The sequence below is a fragment of the Theropithecus gelada genome, chromosome 2 (genome assembly GCF_003255815.1).
Source record: "Theropithecus gelada isolate Dixy chromosome 2, Tgel_1.0, whole genome shotgun sequence".
Taxonomy (NCBI): domain Eukaryota; kingdom Metazoa; phylum Chordata; class Mammalia; order Primates; family Cercopithecidae; genus Theropithecus; species Theropithecus gelada.
The window spans coordinates 67428368-67436898 of NC_037669.1; positions in this window are offsets into that span (position 1 = coordinate 67428368).

The following is an 8531-nucleotide window of genomic DNA, read 5'->3' on the forward strand; positions in this document are numbered from 1 at the left end:
CCTCCCTCCCCTCCCCTCCCCTTCCCTTCCCTTCCCTTCCCTCTGTTTTCTTAAGCTGAATTGGGCAGAGTTCAGTTACTTGTATCCAAACACATTCTGAGCAATATATGGGCTTTACCAGGTACTTTGGAACCTTGGATTCCTCCCCTTGGTACCCATAGCCCCTGCCATGTAACTTTCAGTGCTCTCTCACTCTGACTCTGGACTCCAAGTGACTTGCTTTGGCCAATGGCATGTTTGCAAACATTATGTAGACACAGTGGGACTTGTATTGTCTTTAGTAGCTCTTGGAGCTCTTCTGAGCCCATATAACAGTCCCAGTCTGGGCCACTACATGATGATAGACATATAGAACCAAGATGAGCCTTCCCATCCTCTTGACCAGCAAGCCTCGAGCTATGATGACTGGAAGCCAACTGTAGGTACATGAATGATCACAGCAGAGGCCAGAGAAAGAACCGCCCCCACCGAGCCCAGCCCACAGAATCATGAGATAAACAAATGGTAGGTGTTTTAAAGCACTAAGTTTTGAGGTGATCTGTTAGACAGCAAAAGCTGATCCACAGGCAAAAGGTGAAAAAAAGGGTTATGAAAGGCTCTAAAGGAGAGCAGCTTATCACTTGGTGGCGCTTTTAGTATATAAGAAAAACAAAGCACAGTAGTATTGAAATATCGCCCAAGCTTAAAACAGCGACAGTTCTAGACCACTAACACTTAAACAAGGAGTCTGGAACACGTACTGAATTCCTAGTGTAGCCACCTTGGCAGGAACCCCACTGAGAAATCCGCACCTGGCACTCCCTTCCACAGCCATACTGGACAGCTCCTACTGCAGGGATCATGGCCAGCACAAATGTTGTCTCTAGGATGAGGGAATCAGGTACATATTTGAAAATGTAGAATTCCTCTTACTTGTGTCCTAAAGGCATGACAATAAGAGTCAAAATGCAATAGTGTGACGATCCCTGGTGGTCTAGTGGTTAGGATTCAGTGCTCTCAAAATGCAATAGCATATTGAGCACCTACTGTATTCATAATGTTCACAGCAACCATGTTTTTCTTCTATAGGTTTGACTTAGTACACTTTCATTCTCATTTATTAGGGGTGAACTGCTAGATGCAATGTACCATTTTCTCTTTATGTGAGGTTGTTCATGTCAAATACTAAAGGTATGACTACTACTACTACTAATGATGGCTTGGAGTAGGCCAGGCTCAGTGGCTCACGCCTGCAATCCCAGGACTTTGGGAGGCTGAGGTGGGCGGATCACTTCAGGTCAGGAAATCAAGACCAGCCTGGCCAACACAATGAAACCCTGTCTCTACCAAAAATATAAAAATTAGCTGGGCATGGTGGCATGCTCCTGTAATCCCAGCTGCTCGGGAGGCTGAAGCAGGAGAATCACCTGAGCCTGGGAGACAGGTTGTAGTGAGTCAAGATCGCATTACTGCACTCCAGCCTGGGCAACAGAGTGAGACTCCATCTCAGTATAAATAAATAAATAAATAAATAAAATAAAAATGATGGCTTGCATTTGTGAACACACACTTAGCACCAGGCTCTGGACAAGGGGCTTTACAGGCCTAATATCTTCTTTGTTTTTTGAGACAGAGTCTCGCTGTGTCACACAGACTGGAGTACAGTGGCAAGATCTCGGCTCACTGCAACCTGTGTTCCTGGGCTCAAACCATCCTCCCACCTACTCACCTTTCCATCCTACTCAGCCTTCTGAGTAGCTCGGACTACAGGCACACACCGTGCCTGGCTAATTTTTGTAGTTTTGGTAGAGATTGGGTTTTGCCCTGTTGCCCAGGCTGGTCTTGAACTCCTGGGCTTAAGTGATCAGCCCGTACAGGCCTGATATCTAATCCTCACTACAACCCAAGAAGTTGGGTACTATCAATCCCATTTTACAGATGAGAAAACTGAGTCCCTTGCCTAAGTGCACCACGTTGTTAAGTATTGGCATTGGCAATTAAACTTTCATTTTAGTTTAAAGGGAGACGAATACTGTAGCCTATAGAAATGGGGAGGCGTCATGAAGGACACACTTCGCCTGCTTTGAAGGCAGGTTGGGATTTACCATCTACCAGCTCTGTGACCTTGAGTGTCTTATTAAATGGTCCCAGGCCTCAATTTATATATCTGTGAAATGTGGGTGATAATCCTGTCTTTCAAGGATTATCAAGGGGAAGGGAATTAAGTGGGGCACCTAAAGCTCTCAGCACAGTGCTGGGCTCTGGGCTGGAGCTCGAGCCCTTATACTTTTTCTTCCACCAGGGGAGACTAGACCATACTGGTTTCTAGTGACTCTATCTGATAGAATGTAAACCTCATGAGAATTTGGTGTTTTTGTTATTTGGTTTAGGTTGTACCCCCTGCACCAGAATGGTGCCTAGCATGTCACAGAGACTCAATCCATGCTTTTTGAATTGAGTTCTATATTTCTGTGGCTGTGATTCTGTGAGATGTGACTGGCAGTGGTTTCCTAGGTGCTGGTTAGAATGGGAGGTGGAAGGGATTCAGGAGCAAAGCTTTGTGAGAGGGAAGGGAGAGATGTCCCAGTCAACAGCGCCCTGGGAGCTGGGCTGCATGGTTTGCCATGTTGATAATGTCTTCTCCATTGCCGCCCCGCCCGGGAGGGCAGCTCAGGAGTTCCTAGAGATGCCCGTTGAGTGTCCTGGGGGCACAGTCTGGGCACTGGGCTCCACCCCACCTCTCTCCTCCTCCTCCTTTCAAGCTCTCCTGACCTCTGCTGAGCACCCCCACCCATCTGCACTGTGGCCAGGCTTAGAAAGAATCCTTCCTTGGTGCCAAGTATCAGCAGGGCTTTCTGAGGGTGTGAATTATTCCCCGACAAACCCAGCACCCATCTGTCCCCAGCCGGCACTGCTGGCATCTCCCTAGGCCTGGAAGCTGCCCAGGGCACCTCCAAGCCAGGCCTGCATGGGGTTTCCTCCCAGTGAAGACATGGCTGCCCTGAGCCTTAATTGGAGAGACGACGCAGTGAGCCCGGGAGATTCTAAAGTGTGTATTTGCAATCAGCTTGCTCCTTGAAGTGGCATGAAAACAAAAATCCAAGGAAAGCACTCAGTGAGAGGATTTCCCTGGTGACCTATGGCTAATGGCCTTTGCCTACCTCTTGCTCTGGAGATGCCCGAGTAGGGGTGGAAAGTGGCTTCCAGGGAGGAAAGGCCTTTCCGAGGTGGCTGTGCTCACAGGACGCAGCATTTGAGAATCACGATCGGAAGATGTGAGTAGCGCCCATAGTTGGCACATTGGTGGTGGCTGCTCTGGGAGGACTTCTGCACTCCACGTGTTCCCCAGAGACAAGGCAGTAAGATTTCAGAGATGTTAAAAAGAGGTTAGGTTGCCTGTGAGTTCGACCAGCTTCCTGAACTTTCTGGAGAAAATAGTTGTGGCAGCAAATCTGTAGGACAAGAGGCTGGAGGAAGGTGTGTGGACTGCTGGTCATGAAGCGTCTTAATTCTAAGAGATGAAAGGGCCATTTTCTTCCATTGAAATAATAGGCATTATTTGTATGTATCTGTAGGGGCCAGTGACTGACTTCCCAGGAGAAATTGGCATCTGCAGGAGAGAAAAGTAGGGACTTCCTAGTAAAGAGTTCCCCAAGAACCAGTAACAGTCACATGGCCCTACGGCAGGGGCATTTTAAGATGTCCACTGGCTCTGGTTACTTTCAGAAGCCTCACCCACATTATATATCAAGTATCGAGTGCACCTATATCATATGTTTGTTAGTGTAAATACATTTTAAAGAATGTTTAAACCTGGCACAGTGGCTTCTGCCTGTGATCTCAGCATAATCCCTCAGTTTGGGAGACTGAGGCAGGGGATCACTTGAGGCTAGGAATTCGAGATCAGCCTGAACATCATAGTGACACCCCATCTCTACACAAAATAGAAATTATCCAGGTGTGGTGGCACATGTCTGTAGTCCCAGCTACTCAGGAGGCTGAGGTAGGAGGATCACTTGAACCCAGGAGTTCAGGGCTACATTGAGTTATGATTGCCTCACTGCACCCCAGCTGGGGCAACAGTGAGACCCTGTCTCTAAAAAAATAAAATTTAATTTGAAAATTAAAAATAAAAAAATAATTTTTGGAATTTTGCTTTTGAACTTACTTGGCTATGAGTAGTAATTCCTTCGCTGGATAATACTATCGGCTGTGCTTTCTCATGCAAACTCAGGAGTTCTTACAAAGTGAGGGAACCAACCCGTAAATTGTGTTTAGATGTAATAAGATTTTAATGAAAACAAACTTAATGAACAAAGTGGACCCAGTGTTTTTTAGACATTTAATTAAGCATTTATTCATTTCAATTTTGCATCTTTTTCTTTATTTCGAGCCAGTGCCTTTTATTTTCTTCCTGGTCCCCAATATGTTTGCAAGACCTGGAATATGTGGCTATAGGCATGTGTTTCCTGGTGGGTAATGCAGCCTTGTCTGGACTGGTCGATGAGGAGGCTGGAGGCAGCTTGAGCAGCGGCCCCAGGCTCCAAGAGTCTTCCTTCTCACAGGTCACACTGGCGATTTCTCTTGGGTGGAATAATCAGCTCAGCAGGGTCTGGGCTTAGGTGCGGAGGCCTGTGACTCACTTTGAAATCAGCACCTCCAGGTGAGGAAAGCCTGGGGTGACTCAAAACCCAGCAGGAGCCACTAAGGAATCCGGGGGCAACCGTGACTATTTATGCTCCTGGCACACAAGTCACAAGATAAAGGCTCGGGGCCTCCCCTGGCCTTGGAATCTCTCAGAGGTTTATTTGTTCATTCACACATCATTTTACTCAGCAAAGAGGACTCAGGGAGTTGTTTTTCATGCCCAACCTGGAGTGGAGGGAGGGGAAAAACAGATGGGATGTGAGCTTTGTCTCCGCCACCTGGTCGGCTGGTTTCCTTGCACATTAACATTTTATATCTGGGCTCTCAGTAGCAGCGAGAATCCCGCAAAAGCATGGCGCTGGCCTGGTCCTGAGCGTCAAGGAGTCTCGGAGGCTTCTGCTCCTGGGTCGTACTTGGGTGTGGCCCTGTAGTGAACCCCACAGGCCATTTAGGGGAGGAATGAGGAGGGACTTACACTGAAAGGGCACCTCCTGATCTCCAGGCACCGCATCTATGCTGTTGATTTGCTTCCTAACTTGTGCCTCAAGCAATTGCATCCCCTTTTCCAGCTAAGGCAATGGAAGCTCCAGAGAGGTGAAATACTTTACCCCAAGTCACCCAGCAAGGAAGTGGTAGAGGCAGATTTGACCTCAGAGCAGCTGCACCCCAAACTCTGCACTGTTTGCTTCCACGCTCTTCTCCCTCCCTGAATTTTCAGGAGGGTTCAGAGTCTGTTGGTGGAATTTCTGGTATGCCTCAGACCTAGACTTGTTGCTCCTCTCAGATTAACTGTTTCTGCCCGAAGCCAAGAAGACAGAAGTGGTGGATGCATCTATAGCTGCCTCGGGCCTCTAGTGCAGGGCAAAGATGCCCTGCAGACGAGTCAGGTGAGGCTGAAATCCAGCCCACATGTCACCTACTTGTTGGTACCTGGTGTGGGAATTTGTCAGACTGACAGGAAAGGGTTGCTTGCCAGACCCTGCACCCCTGAAGCCCCGTCCACCTAGAGGGGTTCCTCTTAATAAATTGCACAAAAGCACTGCCTTGCTTTGGGTTTCCCTGGAAGCAGACCCCAAGGCAAATATTGCAGTGCAAATCCTTTTGTTTGGGAGGTGACTCCAGGAAGTACTGGTAACAGAGTAGGGAAGTAAGACGGGGAGGGGAAGCAAAGCATTCACCGTGTGTTGCCATTGTGGACAACTAGACCACAGTCCCGCTGGGGAGCCCTGGGGAACAGTAGGGAACATGCCCCCAAGTCATCCCAGTGCCCCATCTTTGGTGATGGCTGCTTCCAGGGACTCCACGGCATGCTCTTCACGCGGGCTGAGTGCACTCTCACAGCCAGAGGAATGCTCTCCTGAGGATCAGGGTTGGCCTGATGAACTGCTTGGGTCGCATGTGTGGGCTGATGAGCCGTGTTGGCTGCAGGTGTGAGGAGAGGTGATCTGGGTAGGCTGGCAACAGCACCCACCCCACCACTCACAAGGAGAGCCTGACACCATTACCAAGACTTCTGTCCTGCTGGATCCAATAGGCTCAACAGATTGTCTTTTTCAATCGGCCGAGGTATTAATTTAGGCATCCACCTGTAACATTGCCCTCCCAAAGGCTGACTTACGATTGAAAATAAAACAAAACCTTCTGAAAACAAAACAAAAATGCATCCTGCTCGAACACCACCCCGGGAAACCTCAGGACTTTATAATCAAGTCTGGGATCTGTTCCTAGCTCTGATGTGTGGCCGTTTCCTTTGGCTTCTCTTCACTTTCTGCCTCTTTCTCTTCCGCCCCTTCATCTTTGGGAGCCAATAAGGAAATCCACGTGTTCTGGCTTCTTGCCTTCCTGTTTTTATCCCATAGAGACGTCCGGAGGGGTTGTTTGGCACGAGCAGGAGTGGCTGCCTTGGAACTGCACGAGGTTGGGTGGTGAGGCTTGGGAGGGGCAGCCACATGGGGTGGGGCTGCCTTGAAGCCGTGTTTGTATATGGTTTACTGACTGGGGGTGATGGAGGGAAACTACAGGGAGCCTCAACCCCCCCTTGGCATTGTGCCCAATGAAGCTGAATTCTTGCTATTGCTGAATCCCCAAGCCCCAGAACTCACAGCCCCTCCTCCGTGGCCCTTCCTGGACGCCCTGGTTCCACGGTTTTGCTTGTTCTGGGGCTGCATCACCGACTTCAGTAAGAACTGGAGCAGGAGTTTGGCAGAGGTGTTAAGAGTTGACTGAAATCAGAAACCTCTAGCACTAAATTGTGACTGTTTTAGTCTCTGGTCCTCCGACTAGACTGCGGCTGCTCCCTGGAGGTTTTCTGATGCGCCTTTCCAGTCACCCTTTACGATTTTTGCCTATAACACAAACAGCTCCGAAGGAGGCGCAGAACCCTGTTGCTTCATTTGGCACCAATGATCTAATGAGGTGGAAATCCCAGGGATGCGCTCAGGGGGCCGACGCAGTAATTGATACCAATTGGTGTGATTAGAGAAAGCCCTCAATCATCCGGAGGTGTCTCATCGCAATCTGTCATGGTCCTCATCAGACGAGCTTCGCCCTGAGCTTGTGCTAGAAGGAGTACCACTCTCCTGTATTCAGCCCAAAAGCCCAAGTGTGGCTGGGCACAGTGGCTCACACCTGTAATCCCAGCACTTTGGGAGGCAGAGGCAGGCGGGTCACCTGAGGTCAGGAGTTCGAGACCAGCCTGGCCAACATGGTGAAACCCCGTCACTACTAAAAATACAAAAATTAGCTGGATGTGGTGACACACACTTGTAATATCAGCTACTCGGGAGGCTGAGGCAGGAGAATTGCTTGAACCTGGGAGGCAGAGTTTGCAGTGAGCCAAGATCACGCCATTGCTGATCTCAACCTGGGCGACAGAGCTGGTCTCCGTCTCTAAAAAAACAAAAAACAAAAAAGGGCCAAATGTAAGCATGAGAGATACACATCTTACTGCTCTGCCCAAGAAGTGAGGACGCGCTCTTCCCACTCGCCTGGGAGGCAGCCTGGCCGAGAGGTCACAGGCTCAGGCTCAAAGTCTGACTGCCTGGGCGGGAGTCCTTTACCGGCTGGTGGCCTTGGAATAGTGACTTCACTTCTGGTGCCTGGTTTCTTTATCTGTAGCATATGGTGATAATAATACTACATTTCTTTTTGGTAGAGACTGGATCTTACTGTGTTTCTCAGGCTGGTCTCGAACTCTGGGGCTCAAGTGATCCTCCTGCCTTGGCCTCCTGAGTAGCTGGGACTTCAGCTGCATCACCACACCCAGCTATCATATTACATTATGAGCCCTCACAGGATTGTTGTGAGGGTTAAATAATATGCGTACAGTGCTTAGAAACATACCTAGCACATAGTATTTGTGAAGTAAATTCTCTTTAGTTTTTCTTCTGCCCATTCCAGAAAGGCTCTGGGGAGTCTAACAGCCAGGACAGACAAAGACCAGTAAAACAAAGACTGAGGAACTCAAGAACCACGTGAGGCTGACACCCGAGGTATTACGTAGGACTCTGTACTGCAAAGAACATTTATTCATTCAACACCCATCTACTGAGCACCTCTCGTGTCCCAGGCACTGTGCTCGTGGCTGGGCTTACAGCTGTGACTTCATAGAGGTTAGATTTGAGTGTGTGCATGTACACCTGGCGTAGGTAAACAAGCAAGTCATTAAGATAATTTCAGCGTGATAAAGATGGTGAAGAAAATGAACAGGACGAAGTGAAACGGAGGAGTGGGGTGGGGGCAACTTCAGGATGCGCAGTTGGGAAAGGCCTCTCTGAGGAGATGACAGGACAAGAAAGAAGCAGCCCTGTGAGGCCCCAGGACGAGAACTTTCCACAGAGGGAGCAGCAAGAGCAAAGACCCTGGGCTGCGTGGGAGCTCAGAGAGTCAGGAGGATAGCAAGGAGG